This window comes from Cynocephalus volans, chromosome 15, assembly GCF_027409185.1.
Source record: "Cynocephalus volans isolate mCynVol1 chromosome 15, mCynVol1.pri, whole genome shotgun sequence".
NCBI lineage: Eukaryota > Metazoa > Chordata > Mammalia > Dermoptera > Cynocephalidae > Cynocephalus > Cynocephalus volans.
In genome coordinates this window covers 86,510,813-86,535,418 of record NC_084474.1, presented here as the reverse complement: position 1 = coordinate 86,535,418, position 24,606 = coordinate 86,510,813, and the positions used below count along the sequence as shown (strand labels likewise).

The 24,606-nt window shown below is 48.9% G+C and overlaps 1 protein-coding gene across 2 annotated transcripts in view; it reads left to right on the top strand.

Moving 5' to 3' along the window:
- Window positions 1-24,606, top strand: part of ST3GAL1 (ST3 beta-galactoside alpha-2,3-sialyltransferase 1) — a 94,098-nt gene that overhangs the window by 32,053 nt on the left and 37,439 nt on the right. For both annotated transcript variants that reach the window (XM_063079512.1, XM_063079511.1), the window contains exon 2: window positions 23,732-23,786. The gene's annotated coding sequence lies outside the window, so the exon portion shown is untranslated. The remainder of the gene's footprint in view (window positions 1-23,731; window positions 23,787-24,606) is intronic.

Sequence of the window (24,606 nt, the reverse complement as noted above, 5' to 3'; positions counted from 1 at the left end):
CGGCTCTGTCCAGACAACGTGAGGACCTATCTCTATAGGGTTTGGCCCTGGAGCCCTATCCACCTGGCCTGCCCTGCACTGAGCCCATCCCCCTGCAGCTCTCATAGCAGCCCGCAGGCTCCACAACCCCAGCTTATTCATTGCAGCTCCCCATGCGTCTTTGCACAGGCCTGTCCTCTGCCTGGAACACCCTTCCCCTGCTTGTTCATCTGACAAGTGCATCTAGCAGCCCTTACTAATTCAACACAAGGACCACTGCCGTTGGGAGACTGCCCCTGATGTGCTGTCGTGGCTGTGTGTTCTCATCTGGCCACATTGGACGGAGAGTGTCTGATCTGCTTGAAGCTGCCCTGGGCTCCAGGGTGGTGAGGATTAATGTGATCCTGCTCTCAGAGCCCTTATACTCTAGAGCCAGGGTCAGCAAACGTCTTCTGTAAAGGGTCAGGAGGAATATTTTAGGTTGTGTGGACCAGGTTGTCATCTTTCTTGTGACTGCTCATTTCTGCTGTGGTAGCACAAAAGCAGCCCTAGATAATACATAAACAAATGGACGTAGTTGTGTTCCAATCAAACCTTATTTACAGAGATAGGTGGCAGGCCAGATTCGGCCCATGGGGCGTCGTTTGCTGAACCCTGGTCTTGGCTCAGTCTAGGCCACAGAAGGAAATTGCTTGTGTAACCCAGTGTCCTCACCCAATGCTAATTACTTGTGTCCCCTCACTGGACAGGGACTCCTGGAGGGCACAGATTGTGTCAGGGTCAGAATTGCCCCATCAATTCCTAGCACAGTGCTTGGCACGGGGTAGGCCCCAAGGATGTGTGAGTGAATCAATGAACGAATGAATAGTAGTTCTGTGGGTACTGAGACCAGTGATCTAGGCTACGTGCTGCTCCTTCCCTCCCGGCACAAAATGCTGCAGAAGGCCTGGGTGTGGTCTCCAGGGGCCCTGAGAGTTAAACTGAATCCTCTCTTCTGGGTATACCATTTTTGGAATGATCTTAATGAACTCTGGGTGAGGAGAGGCTTAGTCCCCTTGGAGTGGCCTAGGGGAATTCAGGCTCAGCCTTCCAGCCTCTGACATCCTGAGAATGCCTCCCTCCTGGCAACACCTCCAGATTTCTAAGCACCCAGCCTTAGCCAGGGCCCGTTTGGATTGAATTCTCCATGATGCCCTGCTGGGGGCCAGGCAGGTGGAGGTGGTGAGGCATGAGACCTCCCAAGAGACAAGCTGCTCTTTCTTGCCTCGAGTCGAGTCCCCACACACACTTCTGCAGTGCCTCATGTGTGCCAAGTATTTTTCTAAGGGCTCCACACACATTATCTCATTTAATTGTCATGACAACCTGTGTGGTAGGTATGATCATTATTCTCATTTCGCACAGGATGAACTGAGTCACAGAAAAGTTACTTGCCTGAGGCCACAAAGTGGCTTAGGACAGAGCTGGGATTTGAACCTGGCAATCTGACACCAAGGTTGGTGCTCATAAGCACCATTCCAAGCTGACATGCAATAGAAAGGACTCAGCTGCAGGGGACCAGAGTGGATCACTCTCCCCCCCACCAACTAAACCTCTTTTCTCTAGATGAGGATATGGTCCCACAGAGAACTCAAATAATCTGCCCAAGGTCACACAGCATTAGTAAAGGCAGGATATAAATATGAGTGGTTCAATTACTAATTCAATGCTTTGTCCATAAACCCAAGCCCCCCCTTTGGCTTGGCACCTGTAGGCAAACTGAAGCAAAATTTGTCCCCTCTTCCTCTCTGTCCACCCCACACCTAGAGTACAATAATCTGTCACCTTATACTTTGCCTGGAATTAGTCAGATCTGGAATCAAGAATCAGTACTCAGGTGGGCTTGGGAAGTCTCCTCACCTCCCTGACCTTCTGTTTCCTCATCTGGCAACTGGCGATACAAGGTCTGACCTGGCTGAGTTGTTCTGAGAGCTGAGTCCAGTGATGTGTCTGAGTGTGCACCTATCACGGAGTCTGTCCCGCAGCAGATGTGGCTTCCTGTCATTGCTTCCTCATTCTCCCCCCGGCAGCTCCCTCACTCGTTCTGTGTCAGGGGAGAGCAGCGCGCCCTGCCCATCGTGCTCAGCTGGAAACTTCATCCAACCAGCCCCTTTCCCAGCGACCACTCTGACGTCACTGTGTGCAGCATTCAAAGACCAGGAAACCACACTGGGCTATTTCTGCCCCAGGGGCTGTGGTAGCGCACATTTTTGCTCTTGTCTTGTAATTGCAGGGTTTCACAGTGGTTTCTCTGTCGCCTGAAAGTCCCAGCATTTCCTTGGTTTCTCTCTGACATGTAATTGCGTCTTAGGAACCCACAAGCCATCAGGCTCCTGGCCCCGTGGTGGATGCCCTCTTTTTGGAGACAACTGTCTGGATAAAAAGGAAGACATTGGCTAGTTGAAGCAAACTATATGATTAGGCAAACCCCTTAATGAGGCCACCAGGTAGGTTTGATGGCTCTGGATGGTTGGGGAACCTTATGTATCCTCACAAACTCTTTCTATCTCCTATGTGCACTTCAACAATCTGCAGGAGACTAGACCCCAGGCTCTGGCTGGAGAGTAAGCGATGGATGGCAAACTACACAGCAAGGGTGAGGGTCTCTGGTGTCCAGGACACACCGCGTTTGAGAGCAGTGGTCATGCTTGCAAAAGGGGGGCGTCCTCAGCTTGAAAGCTTGCCAAAATGCAGGCTGCCAGTGCCCTGACCAGCCTTCCCAATTCAAAGCTACCTTTGAGAGAGCTGAAAGAAGTGGCAGGGTCTGCTTACCTGCAAGGTGCTGATGTCACCTGGAGGAGGTGTCCTAGTGGTCAAGAGCTCTGTTTCTAGGGGAGACTGCCTAGGTTTGTGTCCTGGATCTACCACTTACTAGCTGGGTGACCTTGGGCAAATTCTTAAGCTCTCTGTGTTTCACATTTTCATTTGAAAAATTGGGATGATAACTCATTCAGTCTTCATGAAAACTTAAGAGGTAGGTATCTTCTATTATCTCCAGGCTGTCTGCTTGACAGAGGCCTGGCCAGAGTCAATATATGGCAGTGACTGAGCAGAGAGTGTGTGTCAGTCAGTTTTTGCTGCATAACAAACAAAATGGCCTAAGAGCATTCGGTTTGATTTCACGTGGCTGTGGGTCATATGTGGTCGCTCTGGTTTAGTCTTCGAGTTGAGCTGGCCCCCACTGGAGTGTCATAGGCTATCTGAAGCATGTTTTTCTCATGATGGAGGTCAGAAGCTCCCAGAGGGGTGGGCACATAAACCACTTACGATCATGGTCCTAAACTGGCATCCAGCACTTCTTCCCACATTCCATTGGCTAAAGCAGTTCCCATGGTCAACTCAACACCAGTGAATGAAAAAATACACTCTCACTTCCATGGTGGGGGAGAAGGAGTAAATACTGGTGGATCCATAATGAAACCCAGTGCTGCTTAAATTATAGCCTGCCTCAGAATCACCTGGAAGGCTTGTTCTCACCCAGATTTCTGGCCCCACCGCCAGAATGTCTGATTCAGTACATCTGGGGTGGGACCTGAAAATGTGCATTTCTAACAAGCTCCCGGCTGATGCTGGGGCTGCTGATCCATGGACCACACTTTGAGTACCACTGCCTTCCTCTACTACCCAAGGCCCAATAGATCAGGGGTCCAGCTCAGTTGGCAGATGAAGGGATAAAAGTGGGGCCAGAGAGCTGGGAATCAATAGAGCCAACAGATAGTGCTGGACTCCACGTAGACATGAGGAGAGCCTGGTGTGCAGCACAGTGGCAACTCTCATGAAAATGGCAGATTGGGGAAGTGGGGGCACAGCTATGGGGGCCACAGCTCTGTGCTCAGTGTGAGCCAGACAGAGACAGAGTATACACATGCATGAATCTGCTGTCAGACTGCTCCCTTCTAGCTGCCGTGGGCATGGGTTTGGGACAAAGCAGAGAGCCAGGTGCCCTTCCTGAGCCCTGTTGCTCCTGCACAAGGATGACCTCTATTTTGTAGTAGACACAACCTCAGGCTATCTTTGAAACACCTCGTGAGGCAGAACAGGGAGTAAATAGCAGTGTCCCATTTTACAGATGAAGAAACTGAGTCCTGGAAACAGGCCAGGACAAGGGTGCAGCAAGTGAGGCTCCTAGAACACAAACTTGAAGGATATGCTCGCTCTTGGGGTGGCACTTGGCCTGCCTCCAAAGGTGAAGTCACAAAAGGCAAAGCCAACAGGAGAAGCCAATTCTCCCTGTGTTTTCACGTGGACCCTGGTAGGACACAGAACCTCAGCTCCAATTTTCAGAGCTGCAGCATGAGGTAGAAGGCCTTTAACCCTGGAGGTGGGCAGTCCTGGGTTCAAATCCCAGCTCTGGCGCTTGCTGTCTGAGTGAACTTCGGGCCTCAGTTTCTTTTGTTTAGTACAGATGAAAGCACATATCATCCAAGTTAAGACTTGAAGGGAAATAGGATTTGACCCTCAAGGGACCTCCCCCATGGGCTGGTGGCTGCACATGGGTTTGTTCACCCTTAGCTCCTGAAAGAGAAATTGATGCAGAGTGAGAATCTTCTGTTGGGCCCTGTTGGAATGAACTTGAGCCGATGTGGAATGAGCAAGGTGTTTTCTTTGCTTCTTGAAAACACCTCTCAGACCCCTCGCCCTGGGCTTTGGGCTGCCCCTGACTGGAGCCAACTTCTTTGTCGGCCATCCTGGAGAGAGGATGCACATAGCCAGATGGTCAGTGAGCATCGGTGAAGACCCCAGGCTGGGATGACAGCCCTTAGACTAGACTCCTCCCTGAGGCCTTGGAGCCTGAGGTGCCCCCAGGGCCCAGCCTGGGTGGTTCCCAGCTTCAGAATGCATCTGTCTGCCTCCCACATCCTTTCCTCCACATTCTGCCCACTCCTGAGGCCAGAGCGTGCTTCCAGAACTGTCAGACTGGTCATGCCGTGCACCTGCTGGGAGCCATTTGTGACGCTAGGTTGACCTGGGATCATACAGCCCCACCCCCACCTCTGGCCTGGAGCCAAGGTCCCAAGGATGGGGTGTCTTAGCCTCATCTCCCATGGCCCCCCTGCCCAGTCTCCTGCTGGCCTGTTAGTACTTGAACTTATTCTCCAATTGGCCATCCTTGCTTGCTTCCTGGGGACTTTATGGCACATGCTGATTTTATTTCCTAACACACACACACACACACACACACACACACACACACACACACACACACACACACACACACACACACACAGACACACACACACACACACACACACACACACACACACACACACACACACACACACACACAGACACAGCAAGCAGCTTAACAGACATTCTTTGAGTAGTCACAAATCTGTTACCTGGGGATGGTGCCGACCCCCTGCAGGCCTCCATGGATGTCCTAAGAATCCCATGAGAGTTAGCTGTGCCTTTGACACAGCGGAGAAGTGGCCGGCCATGCCGTCCTGATCTCCACCGGCTCCTTCCATCTGTGGTGGGACCCTTCTGATTGCTTTACATAAACTCCTGATCCTTCCTTGTAGTGCCCTGTTGAGGTAGGTGCCAGTTTTAGCATCACCATCCTCACTTTACAGAGCAGGAAATGAAGGCACAGAGAGGTTAAGTGACTTGACCAAGGATGCCCAGCAAAGCAAAGATTTGACAGAGCCAGATTCAGACTCAGGCAGCTTGGTTGAAGAGTCCATGTGCTTAACCACTAGGCCTTACTGCCTTTGGGTATGCAGGGAGCAATGGCTATCCACCTGTGTTGTCACCATGGTGTGACGTGTGTTAAGACAGAGGCATGCACTGGGGTGGGGTGGGGTCTGTGAGTTCAGTCCTGGACCTCCCAGTCTCCCGTGTGCTCTGTGGTGTTTGGGGGACTGAGCTCTATCCCCTACAAAAGGCTGTGACCCACCTTCCCCCAAGGAAGCCTTGCCTCTCCCCTCTCTGCAGCTCAGAAGGGGGAGGCCCCCACTGCCCTCCAGGGCCCAGGGAGTGGGTAGTGACCCAGCAGGGGCAGGGGCGGGGAGCAGCCCCATCTGTTTGGGATTAGATGTGAATTGAGCACAGTTGGCCAGAAACTCCATAAAGCCAGAAAGCCGAGTTGGGAAATGCTATGCCAAATATCTCCTTAGACAGAGCCATCTCTCCTCTGAGCTTCCATCCCTGCCTCTTCCCTCCAAGGCTCGTTTTCCCAGCACCTACTCCACACTGGCTCTGAGGACAGACATGATGAGAACCTGTCCTTGCCTGGTGAGGGTGGTAGGAGGGAGACCATGCACTAGGGCACACCAGGAGACCAGAGAAAGACTGTCCTCTGGGGACAACAGTGTGGACAAAGTAAGAATAGTGTTTAGTGTGTGCTTGCAGGGGCCAGGGGCTTCACATGTTACAGCTTAGGTCAGTACTACATTGTGTCCAGTTTACAGATGAAACTGGGCTTCTAGGAGTGAACTAGCAAGATCTCACAGCCACTGGGTGACTTGGCTGGGATTTGAACCCAGCCTTCCCCATGGACCAGCTGTGGGGTGGGGTCCAGTACTCCAGGAGTCAGATCACTTCCTGATCTGCTCTGTGGCCTCAGGCAAGTCAGTTGGCTTCTCTGAGACTCGGACCCTTGGCAGTGACATGGAATTGCAATACACTCCCACAGGCACAGAGGTCGAACCACACTAAGCCTGTGACAGTGCTTCGAAGTAAAGAAGGGACTTGTCTGCCCCTGGGTGAAAGTGGGTTTTCTAGTTGGGGACTGGAGAGAGGAGTTGGTCCGGCTTCCCTGGGGAGCCTCAGAATCCAGGGACAGTGTTCCTGAGCTCCCTCTGTGGGGAAGCCATTTGTATGTTTATTTGTTTTTTTAAATGTTGCTGGGTGTACATTCCCACACATCCTCTACCTTCCTTCCCTTGCTGATTTCCTGTGTTGCGTCCTATTTTCCATCTCTGCATTGGGCGTAAACCTTCGGCACTAAAATCCCAAATTCTGGGATGGCTCTCCTGTTATACACAGTACTTGGGGGAGTGTTCAGGTCAAAGGCTTCTGGGAGAATCTCCACCCAGCACTGGGTGGCTAGAGAAGCTTTTAAAGATAGCACCATTTTTTAGTTGTTTTGTTTTGTTTGGTAGTTTTATTTTCCAATCAGAAAAGTAGCCTATGACCACTGAAGAAAATCCTAAAAAGAGAGAAATGTATGAAGGACCAGGAAAAAACCCCAAAATCCCACAGAACCACCCCTCCCAAAATGTATATATCTCAGTATTTTAGACTACTCTCTTTCTCTGTGTTTTGGTTTCTATATGGTTAAAACATACTGAACTGTAATTCTGATTTTGAAATTGTTTTCTTTGTTTTTTTTCCCCAATCTAACAGTATCGCTGATTTCCCCATGTTGTTTTAACTTTTTCATGAGCCTTAGTAATGATGCAGAATTTTCCATCCTATAACAGATATTTGAACCTACCATGATTTACTTAATATTTTCCTTAATGTAAAGCATGTAGGAGCTTGCTAACATTTTGCTATTAAAAATAACATGATGATAAACATCTTTGGGCACAAAACTCTGTCTACATGTTGAGCCATTTCCCAGAATAGATTCCTAGAAGGGAAATTACAGGGTGGGAGCGGAGAGTACTTTTTGAGGCTTTTGATACCCTGGTGGATGTCCTTTTGTCATAGAGCGAGGCTGTGGTGGGCGGAGCTGGCAGGGACAGTGCTTCCTTGCAAGGGCTCATGTTTCTGCTGAACAGGGGTCAAAACCCACACGCTCCTGACTCAGAAAACGTAGCGGATGGGCCTAGATTCAGTGAGTCTTTTCTCAAGGATTTGGCTAAGGTATAGGAGCCCTGATGATCTAAGTTAAATTTCACTTGAAGCTGGGACATCTAGGTACACTCGGAAGGAAGAAGTGTTGGGACACAGATGCTTCCGTGGTACTGGAGTAGGGGGCTGCCTCCCACACGATGGAATTCAACATGGAATATACACAAATGGCGCGCGAGCAGCCTGTGCATTCCACACGCTCCTGCACTCACCTCTCGCCTGCTCCACCCACACTCGTCATTTGTCCTCATCAGCCCTGTGGACATCTGACCTATGATGCATTCACATCTTTGCTTGTTCTCTATCTCTCCTAGCATTTAAGCTTTGTTCGTCTGTTTTGTTCCCTGCTGTAGCTCTATCCCACCTGAAAAATTATTACCAGGCCCATTGCAGGTGCTCAGTAAATACATATTGAATGAATGAATAATGAATGGGGAAAATTGTAAAGACCTGCTCAAAGGTCCCAAAACATGATTGATAGAAATAGCAATACTTGATCGCATTACTTCACTGAGTTCTTGATGTGTGCCTGACGTGTTTCTGGACACCTCCCAGGTAACTCTGTTATCCATAAGGTGACTCTAGTGTTGTCCCATTTGCTTCCTGACTCCTGCCACCTTGACACTATAACAGAAATATTTCCCCATGGTATTTTAAATTCTTTGTGAACCAGGATTCTTCTTCCTTTAACATATGTAAGAATATTCCAGAATTTGCTTGATAGTTTGCATAGCTCTGGTTTTTACTCAGGAGTAGAATTGCTGGAGCATGGACCATGCCTATATGTAATTTGCCCCAGTGCTGCCAGAAGCTTCCATAGAGTGGCTAACGAGGTCACCCTCCCATTAGCAGGGCACGAGTTCTCATGTACATACACGCCTGTCAAGACTTGGCATCCCGGTGCCTTCTAATTTTTGCCAGGCTAATGGGTGTCAAGCAATGTCTCATTCTGTTTTCATCTGTGTTTCTCTGATTGCTAATGAAGCCCTTGACCTCTGTGCCTGTCCTAACCTCAGCCTGGCCCCTCTGGCTTCCCTTCCCCCACCCCACTCTGGTCTCCCTCTTCCTTCTACTTGCTCTCCAGAATTCAGCATGGACAGACATTTGCCCCTTATGGAGGATCTGGTCTCAGGCCTCTCCTCTTCACTTCTCAGGCTGCCCTTGTAGCATAACAGGCTGAGGTCATGTTTATAAACCCACCTCTGTAGTCTCTACAGGCTGTGCATCCTCTGCCAAGGGCCTTAACCTCTCTGAGCCTCAGGTTCTTACAGGCAAATCAGGGATTAAAAGTAGTACCTCTTGAGAATTAGGTGAGATGATTTATGTGAATTATTTGGCACATTGCATGATTGAGCAGATGGCAGCTTTGGGGTGTTAGAGTCCTTGCAGTCCTTCCTCGTCATTATCTTTACCCAACTGGCCTCCAAGCCTGGGAGGACTCCTGGGTGGGGCTGCGCTTTTGTATCCCCAGCTTCCACCAGTGCGGGGCAAACAGTAAAACCTCGATCGAGTCATGTCAGCCTCGCTAGAAGAGATCTAAGCATCAAATGATAGATTGAACTAGATGCCTTTTTTAAAGTCCCTTCCAGCACTGAAATTCAGTGATCAGGAAATGACCAAGGAAAAAGTTCTCCTCATGGGGTTCTTTCTAAGATTTCTAAACGGGGCCTTTATTATACGCAGCAGGTAATTACAGGGGGCTGCAGTCACGGAGGAGAGCCCATGTGCCTGATGGCTGGTTGGTGCGTTTCGGAGGCTATCATCTTTCTGCTGACCAGGGGATCAGAACCCTGGCAGAGGCAGGACCTCTCCCTTCCACAGGGCAGTGGGAGGTGGCCCTGAAGGTCTTGGCCTCATGCTGGCTGGCTTCCACCGTCTACCCCAGGGGATGTCAGGGCAGCATCTACTGGCATGTGAATAATGTCAGGAACGTCATGGACAGCAGAAGCAGAGGAGACCTTTAGAACATGTAGTCAAGGGGTCACAGTCTCATAAGTCCTCAAAGACCACATGGGTGATATGAATGGGTAAAAATGTTTGGACGAGCAATAGGGAGTAGTGGTGCCTGCAGTGAACTGTAAAACTGACCAAGCCTAACCAAAAAATGGCTGATGCTCAGCCCCAGGGATTGTTGCTGTGGAGTGTGTGGGCCAGGGTTCCTGGATCGTCCCTTCCCTTTCAAAGGAAAGCAGAGGTCTATATTTTTATCTGGAAAAAAAAAAATGTATTTTTAGAGGTGAAGTTTTCTGATTTTTAAAAGTTGCAGCTAATTGGAAGTTTGGTCAGTTGCTGTATGGCACAGACCAAATATGCCTGTGAGGCAAGTTTCCATACCTCAGATTTAGTCCAATATTAGACAGATTAGGAAACTGAGGCTTGGAATTTAGGGACTTATTGGAAGTCCCTGGAGAGTTAGTGACTCTGGTGGCTGCAAAGCACAGGCCCTTTGTGTCTCAGTCTAGGCGTGTTGTCCACCTCACCACCCTTCTCAAGGCAGGAACTAAAGCCCAGAGAAAGGAAAGGACTTCAAACTCACACAGTTTGTAACATCAGAGTCCAGCGTAGGGCTGGGGCTTTCAGGCCCTCATCCATGGGACCGTCCAGCCACTGTGTTGCCAAAAATGTCCCCAAAATGCTTTCACTAAAAGCCTACCCAGGAGCTCAGGACAGGGCAAATTCTGACTTGCCATCAACCAGCAGGAAACGGCTCTCATGCCAGGGGGCAGGAAGCTGCCAATGTGTTAATCCTGTCCAGGGAGAGTGGTTCATGTGTTTGCTGAACTTACACATTCACCTCTGAAGGTGCAAAGATCAACTCTGGCCTCTTTCTGAAACGTCCCTCCAACTGGACGCCTGGATTCTGACCGAAGGACGTGGTCTTGCCCTTGATCTGGAATTCTTAAAGAATCTGCCTGTAAAATCTCAGATGGAGTGAAAGATTTTATTGCCCTCCTTTGTGGTCAGCCACGTGGCTTAGGAAATGAACCTGAGCTTGGAGTTATGAGAGTTATGAGCAGTTCCAGCTCATGGTGTTTTAGCTGTGACATTGGGCTGGCCATTTTAATAATTGCTGCCCTGACAACATCACAGAGCTATTGTGAGAGTCCAGTTGAGCAAATGGATCTAAATTGCCAAGAAAAGGGCTCAAGAAATGTAAACTATTTTTGGCCTTATAGTTCTCCTCTCCGATGGATGACATTTGAGCTGGGACAGGAATGTTAGGAAGGAGCCAGAAAATTCAGTATGCACAAAGGCCCTGAGGCAGGAATAAGCTTAGGGAGTTCAGGAACAGACATAGAGCTAACAGACTGGAACAGAGGGAGTGCAGGAGAATGCGTGAGGGCAAAGCAGAGAGAGGTGGCCCAGGTACTGCCAGGAACAGGTGTAGTCTGAGGTGGGCCAGTCCCCTGGCATCTCATGGGAAGGAACTCTCCCCCAGGGTGGTGGCAAGAAGCTAACCCTCTGAAACGGGCCTTCTGCCAAGGCCAGGACTGTGGGTGGGAGAGCAGAGGGGTCCAGGAAATGGATAAGCCAGTAAAGTGGGGGAGAGTTGAGTTATTCCAAAAGACATTAAGGAGGGCAGAGATAGGTCATGTGGGCTGTGAAGTGTGAGCAGGGTTTGGCTGGGCAGCGAGAGGTAAGTGGACTTTCCAGATAGGGCCTGGGATCAGCCATAGGGCCAGGCAGAAAAGCAGTGTTGCTTCTCTCCTCTATGCAAACTGTGGGAGCCCTGTGGGATTTAACTGAAGGCCTAGAAGGCTGCGTGAGAAAGTCCAGGGACCAGGAGACCTCAAGAGTCTTAGCAGGCAGCCCCATGTAATGTCTGGATCCCGTTCTCTACCTAGTGCCCCAGGAATGCAGCCCCCTGCTCCATTCCTTGTAGCCTTGCTCACTTGCTCAGAAGTCAGCCTCAGGAGAGAATGTCATTGTCAGAGCATGCAGCAGTACGAGCAGCCTGCAGGGACCCCTTCACTTCTGTCATGGGAGGAAAGCCTGTGGTTTATGATCCCACGAAGAGGGTACACAGTAGAGGAGAGGAAATGCCCAGGAAAAGCCCGGGCATCTATCAGAAGGAGCCAAGGGTGCAGGACAGCCACAGGCCCCCTTCTGTTTTGATTCCTGCTCATTCAGTCATTTCCACAGCATGGAGAGAGTTCGCACTCCAGGCTCCTTGCTGGAGTGGGGAGGGGAGAAAATGGCCCTGGTTTGGTCCCCTCTGAGCCCGTGCTGGGACCCTGAAACCAAACGATGTGTCACTGTTGTCTGTGTCTCTTTGATGATAATGAAGTGGAACTACTCTTTGCAGCTCATTGGTCGTTTGCATTCCTTCTGTGTTGATTTGCCTTTTGTCTTCCATTTTTTCAAATTAGGATGCGTGCGTGTGTGTTTGTGATTGTCGTTTCATAAGAACTCTTGTGTGTTGTGAATATTAGCCAGGTGCCTGACATGTGCTGTAGGTGTACTTCTCGGTTTACCATTCACTTTTCCCTATCGTTCAGGGCATTTGATTTCTTAGCGCAGGGGTCAGCCAACGTTTTCTATAAAGGTCCCCATAGTAAATATTTTAGGCTTTGAGAGCTGTACAGTGTCTGGTATAGTGACTTGACTGTGCCTTTGTAGCATGAAAGCTACAAAAAAAAAGTACACAAATGTGCCTGACTGTGTTCCAATAAAGCTTTAGTGACAAAAACAGTTGGCCAGCCTGCCTGAGAGTTTGTTTCTTATATCTTTTTCTGTATGTAAATATGGAACTTTATTACTAAGCAGAGGACTTCTCCACTCCAAGATTAAATGAAAGAAAAAATAATAATAAACTAGAGAGAAAAGAAAGTACTCAAGAGTGGAACAAGTAAGCTGCCCCAGGAGCGAGGAATTCTGACGGGTGGTCTGTGCAAGGCCTGCTTTGGGGTGGGTCCTGAGCCCCCCATGGCAGAAGTGAGAGAGAGCTTGGCTGCAGACAGAGGCAAAGGCACGAGTCAAGGCCAAGGCATCTGGGAGCCCCCAAGAAGGGGTGGGCTGGATTGGGGGTGCCGCTCCAGATGGGTTTCCTCTCTGTGTCTCTCCCCGACCTTTGCTTTTACCGCTGACCTTGATGAGTGTGTTCTCAGGGGATACTGGGCCCATCGTGTCTTGAGAGACATGTTAGGTCAGCCACCTGGTCCTTGGCAGCCCCAGTGGGACCCCGAGTGAAGACCCCCGAATTCCTTCCATGGGAGCCATCAGTCCTCTTTCTTCCCTTTCCTCCCCCAAAATCTGGACCCTTCCGTGGACTGGGTTGTCAGGTTTGATCTTAAGGAATCGCACATGAATTTTACACTCGGCAGAGACTCCCCCACACTTTTCTTCTGATCCTATTTCGAAGGTTTTCTTACACCAGTGCTTCGTTTGCTGTTCCATACACGTTGCTGCAAATGATAAGATTTTTTTTTTTTTTTTTTTTAAATATAGCTAAGTAGTATTCCAGAACTGGAAACCATCATGTTAAGTGAAGTAAGTCAGACACAAAAAGACAAAGATGGCATGATATCACTCATATGTTGAACCTAAAAAATGAAAGTGGTTCTTATAGAAGAAGAGAGAAGAATAATGGTTGAGGCGAGGTGAGGGGAGTGGTAGGAGGGGAGGAGAGGTGGTGGACTAATGGGTACAAAACTACGCTGTCTATCCTAAGTGAATCATTGTGCAGTATATGCATGTGTTGAAACAACACACTGTACCTACAAATGTGTACAAGTACATGCTAACATATTTTAAGTAAAGAAAAATAAAACTTTCCCATCTTAAATTTTAATCATAAACACAAACACCCAACCTGGTTTTGCAAAGGGCAAGTGGGGAGATGTATTAGATTCTCTGAATTTGAAGGATGGGGTGACTGTCCCACCCTTTCCTCCCCCACCCTTAGCATGTTATCCTCATGATGCGCTGCAGAAAGAGGCCTGGGGGGGTGGACAGACCCTGCATGGACTTGCAGCTGGCCGTGTGACCTGGGAAGGGCCCTTCACCTTTCTGCATCTTGACAGCCTCTTCTTAAGAATGAAGATGATAGAACGTGACTCTAAACATCTGTAGCGAAGATGAAGTGAGACAGCTGGGGATAGTGTTTCGCTGGTGGCATCAGCTCCAGAGCCTGGTGACCTGGATTCAGGTACTGACTCTGCCATCTACTAGCTGTGTGGCCTGGGGCAAGTGACTTTACCTCTCTATGCTTGCCTAGATATGGAGCGACAGTAAGGCACATAATGACAGGTTGTTTGGAAGATTGAGTAGCTTAAATCCATACAAAGTATTTGAAACAGTGCACATTTAAGTAGTTAGTAAATGTTAGCTGTTGTGTGGAAAGCGTGGGGCACATAGTAGGTATTCAGTAAATACAGCCGCACTTCTGTTTTAGATGAGCTGGAACGATTCCATTATATTAATCTTTACTACTTTTGCAAGGACTGCAGACTTAATGCAGGTCTACCTCCCTGTGAATGCTATTAATTAAAGCCCCCAATCCCAGATAACCTTGCTTTTCTGTCCTTAGCAAGCTTGGGCTTGATAAGAATTTTCAAAATGTATTTGTAAATCTTTTAAAACCCCTGAGATGAGTATTTACTGCCTAAATGTGCAAGTATATCAGAAGGATTTAATTCAGGCACTGGATAATAATGCTGGAGATTTAAAGAGGGAAAATGACAAGGTTTTCATTTCTTTGCCCTCTCTCAGCTGTGGCTCCGGGCACTTCTGTTTATCACTTAAAATCTTATTTGGAAAGGTCACTGACTATTTGTGTGACTCATACACTGTGAGGGCTTAGGAGAAAAGAACCAGAGATTGGCCACCTCAAACTCCCACTCTGTTCCCTGTCCTTCCCCAGTGTTGGGTTTTGCCTGTGTCCCCTGCTACTGTCTGCTGCCAGTGGTCGCCCAGGCCAGGGAGGACCACTGGGCCCGGTCACGTGATGAGGAGACCAGACACTGCTCAGAAGGGCACTGAGTTGTGAGTCACCTTCAGTCCACCCTTGTGATTTCTAACATGCCCACTTCACAGAGGAGGAGACTGAGGCTCCATATACTGTAGCCTGGGTTAAAGTTGCCCGGCACGTGCACCGCAGACCTGCCTTCAGACAGGAGTGAGTTGTTGCTGAGAGCCCACACGCTGCCTCAGTTCATCTCTGATGGTGTCCGGCAGGCATTCCTGAGCCTCCTGCAACCCGCATTTCATTTGCTGTGAGATGAAGGGAGGCGATGCAATATTGACTGGAGGCAGGTCTGGTCGACACCTTCGCATGGAGCACAGAGACGCACTTTGGAAAGCAGAGCTGGCGTTCGAAAGGCCACTGACTGGTTTATTCACAGGGCTTAATCTTTGGTATTGAAATGTCCATTGTGATAGATGGTCTTGCCCTGGGAAGTCCAGTGAGGATGGATATGCGGCACATTTCCCAAGGACAGAGTGAGACCAGAGCCAGGAACTAGGAGGGGAATCGTGATGTGAAGTTTTCCTTCACTAACTTGTTGGTGACCAGTCATTGCCCTCCCAGAGTGACACGATCAGGCCCTACTTCCCGTGCTGACCTTGTCCTGTGACATTACCCCATGCACTTTTGAAGCTCGTGTCTGCCTAGTGACTGCCCACTGGCTCTGCACTTGGCCATCCACACCCCATCTCTGCAGGACCCAGTTTCACCATCTCCCACACCGCTGCCTTGTCAGCTGCCGTGTTACCTTGTCTAATCCTCACACAAACCCCATGAGGTTAGACCCGTTGTTCTCATCTTACAGACAAGGAAATGGGACTCAGAGAGGTTAGTAACTACTCAGTCTCGTAGCCAGTAAGTAGTAGAACAAGGCCTGAACCCAGGTCAGTCTGGCCCCGTACCCTGAGCACTCAACAACCAGACCAGTGCTCTGCAATAGAACTTTCCCAGGGATGGAAATTCTATACTTGTACTTTCAAGGTCAGTAGCCACTAACCACAGGAGGCTGTTAAGCACTTCAAATTTGGCTGGTACAACTGAAGAAATGTATTTTAAATTTTAGTTTTAATTCTAATTAAAAATAGCCTCTTGAGGCTAGTAGCTTAAAGCACTGTGACAAGCCTGAGATATCACCCTACCTGCGAGCTAACAAATTAACCTGCTGGCAGATGCTGACAGAAGACAGAGCTTCCTGGATCAGAGACAAATGACTTTATTACCCACAGCCCAGAAGACAGCCTGAGTTTCAAGTTTGTGTCATACCTACTTGCCCCCTAAGTTTCACGGAGTTTTCTGCAAAAGCATTTACTGTCATTTGCTCTGATTTAGTTGATGTGTACGCTTCCAGAAGAGAGGGACTACCTTGTTCATTATTGTATTGCCAGCATCCGAAAAAGGGCCAGGCGTGTCCTGGGGACCCAGTGACTCTTTACTTAATGAGCGATGACTTCTGGTTCCTCCTTATAAAGCCAAGAGTCTGGACCAGGTGGTTGCTGAGGACCCTCCCTGCTCTTGAAAAAGTTGTCTGAACTTGTAAGAGTACCCTGTTTCTGAGATTCTATCTTCTTGATGGTCACTGCTCAGACCAGCCTCACACAGGAGGTCTCAGTTCCCTCCTTGCAGAGCCTGAAGCAGGGATTCAGTGCAGGTGCATTACTGAGGAAGTGTTCCAGGAGAAGGTGAGGGGGAAGCAGGACTGGGCAGGGGGAGTTGCTGAGCAAGGACATGCTCCCAGCTGGAGTTGACATTCAGCCTGATCCCATGGGGAACCCCAAGGCACAAACTGCACTGTGGTGCTGAGCCCACACTGAGGCAAACGGGGCCAGCTTTATTGTAGCCCCACATCCCTTACTTGTGGTCTGTGGGCTGCCCAGGCTGGTAGGGGTTGGGGAGTGGTCACCTCCCAGGTGAGGCAGCTGCTGTTTGCCAGCGGCATCTCTGGAGCAAGGGGAGCTCTGGCAACCATCCTTCATAGCAGCAGAGGGCTGGTGGCCCAGCCTTGGAAAGGCCTCTGGGAAGACTGCCAATAGCATCCTCTCTGCAGGGACCCAGCACCTTCAAGTAGCCTGACCCCAGCTGAGGAAACAAAAACCTGAAACCTGCCTCTTCAAGTGGAGCAACTCCAGGGGTCAGTGGGAGTCATTTGTTACCTAAGGAAAGTCTGGCATCTCTTGATTACTAATCCCCAGCCCTCCGTGCCGCTCAGGTTTCCTACTTATCCTCAGGGCCAGCCCAGAGAGGACAGAAGCAATGGGTTTTCTCTTCTCAGTGTCTCTACTGTGTGCCAAGAACTCTTCTGGGAACTTGGCATATATTATCTCATTTAACTCTCCCAGTCACCCCCAGGGGTCCTTCCGATGCCCATCTGTGCCAGATGGAAGCCAAGGTTCACAAAGGTGAAATACCTTTCTGAGGCCTCACAGCTAGAAGTGGCAGTGTCAGGGTCTCCACCCAAGTCTCGTGGGCCACAGCCGATGCTCTTTCCCCACTATCTCTGTGAGCTTGGGCAGGGGCGGCGGATCACCAGACTGTGCCATCCTCTTTTATCTTCCTCTCTAGGCAGCCCCATAAAGTGCTGCAGAACTGCAGGGAGCACAGAGGGAAGTCATGCCATGAACCTTTTCCTGTGGTTTCCCTGTACTAATCAGTGTGCAGTTGGAAAAAAATGAGACTTTCCAAAAATGCGTGTGAGCACATTCATTTCCCTTCCCTACTGTCACCTGGAGTTATTCAAACACCAAATGACCTGTACTCTAGAGCATACAAAACCCATTTCTTATATTGAATTATTGGAGTCCTGTCTTTCCTTCCTTCTGCCTACAACTCCTGAGGCTCCCAAAGGCCGGACCTTTGGGCTTAGCTCTTATGGTCCCTCTGTAGTTTGCCACCATCCTTCCAACCAATCCAATTTCTTGCTGTTGCCCACCACCACCTCCCTCTGTAATATAGAGGCGAGCTGGTGTTTGCTTGCTCAGTGCCTAAAAATATTAGCTCCTATTTGGGAGCCCTCACCACTTGCCCGGGCTAGACTGAGCACTTTGGTATGTGTTATCTTCTGTAATCGTCACAAGAACCCCATTGGGGTCAGTCCTGTTTTCTCATCTTATAGATAAAGAAATGAAACTAAGAGAGGTTAAATAACCTACTCAAAGCCTTATACCAGTAAGTAGTAGCACAAGAATTGAAGCCAGGTCGTTCTGGCCCTGTATGCTGTGCTCTTAGTGACTAGACCAGTGCTCTGCAATAGAACTTTCCCAACAATGGAAAGGGTTTATGTCTGTACTACCCAGTTAAGTAGTCACTAACAACATGATGCTATTAAGTACTTGAAATTTGGCTGATAAAACTGAAGAACTGAATTTTAAATTTTATTTACTTTTAATATTATTTTAATTAAAAATAGGTATAGGAGGCTAGTGGCTGTAAAGAACTGTGACAAGCCTGAAATGTCACCCTACTTGTACACTAACAAATTAGCCTGCTGGCAGATGCTGGTAGAAGACATGAGCTTCCTGGATCAGAGACAAAGGACTTTATCACTCACAGCCCAGTGGGCAGCCTGAGCTTCATGTTTGCATCATGAGTCCCTATTTGCCCCTAAGTCCCATGATCTTTAATGGGCTACAAGCAAACCTACCCAACCTTTCTACCAGAGGGGACCATTATCCCTACTATACTGGACAGTATGCAGATCTGAGCCCTGCTCCAGGGAAAGACACTATCTCTATGTTCCATGCTCTATGCATCCTTGAAAGAACAGCCCAGAACAGCAGCCATCAGTGCTTTTGCTCGTGAGACACGTAGAGGTGCAAGGGACCTGTGAAGAATTGCCTCTCACCAGTGGCTGCTGCGTGGGTAGCACAACTCCAACTTGTCTTCGGTGTCTACTCTGGGATGTTTCAGAGGTATTACATTATCAACCACCCCTCAGAAGTTTGTGGAGTTAACCTCAGCCTCAGTGTCCCCGTTTTGCAGATGAATGGACTTAGGTTCATTCCAACCCCACTCCCTAAACTTTCATATTGTGGATTCTTCTACCCCTTAGCAATTCCCTCTCCCCCCCTTCTCCAAAATGAAACAAAAACAAAAACCTGGAATAGTTGTCCTCTTCTCTGCCTTTTCAAACTTTACCCTCCAAGACTGGAATTGTTTTTCCCTTCTGCCTTGTCATATTCTTCTCCTCTTTCCAGAACCGTTGACAGTCTCATCTCCTCCCCATCTCTTCTCCAATGTAGAGCAACCTACCTCATACTCTTGAGGGCAGAGCCTGTACTTTCCCATGGACACTCTCCCCCCACATTGCCCATCAAAGGACTTGGAGGAAAACAAACCAACAAATAAGAACCCCAAAACAAAAGTGGAGACCACCAAGTCCTATTTTGTGCCCTGAATTGGTTTCCAAGTTCATTACCTACTTCTGCTTCCAGGATCCAGAGAATGTGTGAATGGGCTTGGCTCTTTCCCAGAAAAGAAAGAGATATTTTGAAGTGACTCAAGAACAGCTTGTTGAATTGTGTTAAGTTTTGGCAAATCCACCCACAAGGGTAGAGAAACTGGACATTTGCCTCCCAAGCTGTTATAAGGGATGAGTCTCATTTCTCCTAAATGAGCAGGAGACAATGGAATGATGCCTGAGCTGGTCTCAGGAGGCCGGGTTTCTAATCCAAGTTCTGATGACAGCTGGCTGTGCAATCTTGGGGAAGGCACTCCCCTTTTCTGGGGCTGGGTTTCTCATCAGTAAGGCAGGACTGGAGATGGGGGAGAGGAGTCAGACCATCCAGGTGCCTTCTCACCCTGCTTTCCATTCCTGCTTCTGTGACTCTCTGGGCCTGGAAGAGCCAAGCCTTCTCTCTACAATGACCCAGTGCCTCCCCATCTTACTTCCTGCTGCCTCCCTGAGCAGGACCAACTCTCCCCTCCTCCTGTACAATGTAGAACTCCCACACAGTGTGGCCGAGGAAGTCCTTGCTGTAAGGATGTGCACTCGACTCAAATCCAGCCCTGTTCATCTTCTGGCTTCACACACCACACCTTCATCCCAATCACCACCCACCATGTCTCAGGCACTGTGCTAAGATCTCTCACCGAATCCTTGCAACAGCCCCAGGACATGGGTACTCTTATTCTCCCCATTTTGCAGATGAAAAAACTGAGGCTCAGAGATGTGAAGTGGCTTATCCATGGCCAATGAGCTGCTAAATAGCAGGACCTGGATGGAAGTCAGAACTTCTGACCTCCTACTCAGTTCTTACAAATCAAACATTTGTTGTCAGAAGATAGAATAATTGCAAAAGGAACTCTGTATTTGTCAGCTTTGCTACATAACAAACCATGCCCAAAGCTCAGTGACTTGCAACACATGTTTCTTGTTTACTTTACGAGTGAACAGACTATGGGTAAGCTGCAGATCAGCTGTGGATCAGTGATGTTACATGAATTTCCTTGATCTAAGGTCCAGGACTAAATAGGGCGTGCATGCTTGTGCCAGAACTGAAAGAACCACGTAGTCAAATATAAGCCTTCTGCTCAGAGTTGGCCCATATCATAACAGCTCACACTCTGTTTGCCAAAGCAAGTGACATGGCCAAGCCCAACATCAGGGAGGTATAGTCCTCCCACAATGAGAGGTGGGGGCAAGAAGTCATTACAATTGGCCATAAAACACTGGGTTGTGCAGTCAGATGCCTGGGTCTGGCTCCTGGCTCTATCATTAGTAGTTCTGTGACCTTCAGCAAGGTACTTCACCACCCTGTGCCTCAGCTTCCTCATCTGTAAAGGAGGGATGATAATTATAGCCCTGTGTTAGTTTTCTAGGGCTTCCATAACAACATACCACACATTGCATGGCTTAAATGACAGAAATTTACTTTCTCGCAGTTGTGGAGACTTGAAGTCCATGATCAAGGTGTCATCAGAGTTGGTTTCTGGTGAGGGCTCTCTTCCAGGCTTGCAGATGGCATCTTCTCACTGTGTCCTCACATGGCCTTTCTTCTGTGCACACAGAGAGAGAAATCTCTGGTGTCTCTTCCTCTTCTCAGAAGGACACCATTTCTATCAGATTAGGTCACTATATTAGTCCATTTCTGTTGCTTGTAACAAAATACTCGGAACTGGATATTTTATAAAGAAAACAAAATTTATTGCTTATAGTTTTGGAGGCTGGGAAGTCCAAAGTCCAGGGAACACATCTGGTGAGAGTCTTCTTTGATTGTGGCTTTACAGAAATGCAGGGATCTCACATGGCAGAAAATGGTGGAGCAGAGAGAGAGACTTTCACGTGGTCTTCTTTTAAAGCCCTCAGAACCACGCCTCTGACCACCATTATTAATCCATTCACTACTGTGTGGTCCTACAATCTAATCATCTCTTCAAGGACCCACCTTTCAATTACCATAATAGGATTTCCCACCCCCAACAGCTGTAGTGAGGATTAAACTTCTAATATATGAACTTTGGGGGACACAATTCAGTCAATCCACAGCAGCCACTACCTATATGACCTCAGTTAACCTTACTACCTTCCTGAAGGCTCTGTCTCTAAGTATAGTTATATTGGCACTAATAGCAACCTAGCTTTTATCCAATGCTTCCTTGAAAGCCAGATACTGTCCTAAGTCTCTAATGCACTTAAATCATGACAACATAGGATCTTCCTAGGGGCTGAGTTGTGTCCCTTCCCAAATTCATATTCTGAAGCCCTTGCCCCCAATGAGACTGCATAGGCATCAGGAGAACTCACTCTTTCTGCCTCGTGTCTGGGAAGTTTCTGAGTCTTGCTTATGAGCTCGAGTGTTTTCTTGACCATGAGTAGCCCCTCATAGATGTGAAACAGCAGGCTCAGAGCGACCTCTTGGGATTCCACGTCAACACTCAAAACTCCTGCATTGGTTTTTCCTTCCTCATTTGTGTTACCTTTCCCACATCTGGACTCACTTAGGAAGGGCTGTGTCTGAGGCTGTCTGTTTAGCAAGGGATTCTGTAACCTGGGGAAAAGAAGATCAGAGGACACAGGGACAGCCTTTCCAAGCTCTCTGCCTAATGTGGCTCAGCCCAGCAGTGTCAGTAGGAGGGCAGCATGTGAAAGTCCTTGGCCTCCCCCAAGTCGCTGCTAATTAATGATTGATACGATGACTAATTCAGCGTATTTTATTCTCTCGGCCTCAACTTCCTTGTCTGGGAAATGGGAACAAAGACACCTTTCATGAGATGTGCAGCATCTGGCCTGGAGTAGATAATATGGTGGTGGTGGTCGTGGCAGTGGTCGTGGTGGCCCAGCCCTTAGAAAGCATTTGCTACATGCCATGCAGGCTTTAAGCACTTCATATGCATTAACCCTCTTAACCTTCTCAACAATCCTAAGAAGTGGCACCGTCATTATCCCTTCTTTACAGGTGAGGAAACTGAGGCACAGTGAGGTTAAGTGACTCACCAGTGGTGTACAGTCAGCCGTGGTGGAGCTGGGAACTTGACCCAGGTGCTCTGGGTCCCCACCCCTGCCCCTCACTCTCGCATATGCAGCCCTGAGGGCCACCAGACACTGGAATACCAGGCCCTGTCCCCACCTAGGCTTCCCTGCACGTGAGGGAGAAAGGACGCAACCAACACAACACGTGTTGCTTGTTCTGGAAAGTAATTACTTTTAATTAAACTATTTTGCTATTTTAAAAAATTCCTCCTTTCATGTTGTTTCCCTGGAAGGTCAAGGGCAGCCCCGCCCCCTCCTGGCACCTCCTCCCTCCCCTGGCCAGGGCGGGCCACAAGGTAATATTAACAGCTGCGGGCCTCTGGGTCACCCATTACTGACTGGGCAGACGTCACCGGCTCAGGCCACCGGCGCAGGTGCACTCAGGTGAGAGGGACAGAAAGAAGCCCAGGCAGTCTTGACCATTCAGAAAGTTGTTTTCATCCTTGTCACCTGGCAGGAAAGTATTTACTCACCTCCCAGGTGACAGGAGCAAAAGCAGCTGTGACTGACGCTGCTGCAAGCCCGCAGCAGAGTCTTATTATCATTTGTTGCTGTCGTGGTTAGTGAGGTCCCCTTCGGCATTTAGAAAAAAGCTAAAACAGCACCACCGCCTCTCTGGATCTCAGATACAAATTTTCTCTCCCTCACAAAACGCACAACCATATTTCCTGCCGGTTTGAAGAATATTCCAGAGTCAGAACCCCCACCGGCCCCCCACCCAATGTCATCTGTGTCCTCCCACCAGCCCTGTAGTAGGTGCCACCTGCACATGCCTCTGCCCGGGAGAGAGAATGGCCTCTGACCTGTGGCCTGGCTTCCAGCCCCCATTCTGTCTTCAACCTCTCTGAGCCTCAGTTTCCTCCTTGGTACAATGGGGAGGCTGGAGCAACCTCAAGGGACTGTTGTTAGGTTAAATAATGTATGAGAGGACTTCAAAAAGCTCGTGGAAAAATAGAATTAAAAGACCTTTTCATGAACTTTTTGAGGTACTGTCATAGCTGAAAGGGCTTAACCCAGTGCCAGGCATGTGGTAGGTCCCAGATAAAGAGCACACCCTCCTCTTTGTCTACCCCAACCCTATTCATCCTTCAGGATTTGGGTCAGGAGCCCCTCATCCTGGGACATCTTTGATTCATTCCTCCCACCACCCTGACTTTTGCGATAGGTTGAAACTCTTTGGGGCAGGCAGGTATCATGTTGTTAGAACAGGAAGTGGTCTTAGAGATCACACAGTGCAGAGGTTTTGTTTTACAGTTTGGGACACAAAACCTCAACACTCAGGACCTCTGAGTGCCACCCATGCTCTTTAGGTAACTGTGCTGTCCTCTCCCCACACTGGGAGGCTTGACAGGGCCAAGTCATCCCACATTAGCATTAAATATTGATTGTGCACCTCTGAGCTGAGGACCCTGAGGAAATTCTCATTAGATCTTTACTGTGCTTCCTGGTCATTGAAGTCTTGGGTATTTTCTTCTATTTTTCAGATGAAGAAACTGAACCTTGGAGAGGTTAAGGAACTGCACTGAGGTCACACAGCTGGTAAGTGGCAGAGCAGGGGTTTGGACCCGGCTCTCTTTGACTCCAGAAACTGTGTGTTGAATTGTCCTGCTTTTCTTGCCTTAAACCATGTTGATAGGTTTGTCATCCTCCACCAAAGTGTGGGCTCTCTGAAGGAAAGACTTGTTACTCTGTGTTGTGTTCCGATGATGCTCAGATTCCTGGGAGGACAGGAAAGAATGCCTAGGCAGAGAGCTCGGAAGGGGAGTGATATTTCATGAAATCAGCCCCATCTCTTCCTGGGTGCCTCGGTCAGGACAAATCCAGAGCCACAGCTCACCTGGGTTCAGGAATGTCAGATGCCTGGGTCCACCTTGCCAGGGAAGTTACTCTGAGGCTCCAGGCGCTCTGGCACCCAGATCCCGTGGGCCCCTGGGGGTCAGGTGCCCCTCACGTGCAGTCAGCTTCACGTCCTGCCCCTGCCACAGAGGAGCACACAGGCAGCACTCATGGTTGCCTGTCACAGATTTGGGCAGTTATACCGTTAGGCAGTGTGGTTTGTAGTATTTTTAGTTTTGTTGTTTTTGCAAAAGCCAAGGGAAGCCTGTAGGCTGAGCTCTGCCTTCCCCTCCCTGAGGCTGGCTGGTCTGCTTGCTCAGGGACAAGCAGAGCTCACCCAGGAGAGGGAAACCTCCAAACGCAAACACCAAGGGTCAGAGGGCACTGGCACCAGCTGGATGCTCTCCTTGGCTGTCCCTGGACAGGGCTGATTAGAAGTTACCATTAAGATCTTCCCATTTTCCATATGAGGACACTGAGGTCCAGAAATGCCCAAGACCCTCCATCTCTCACAATGCATTAA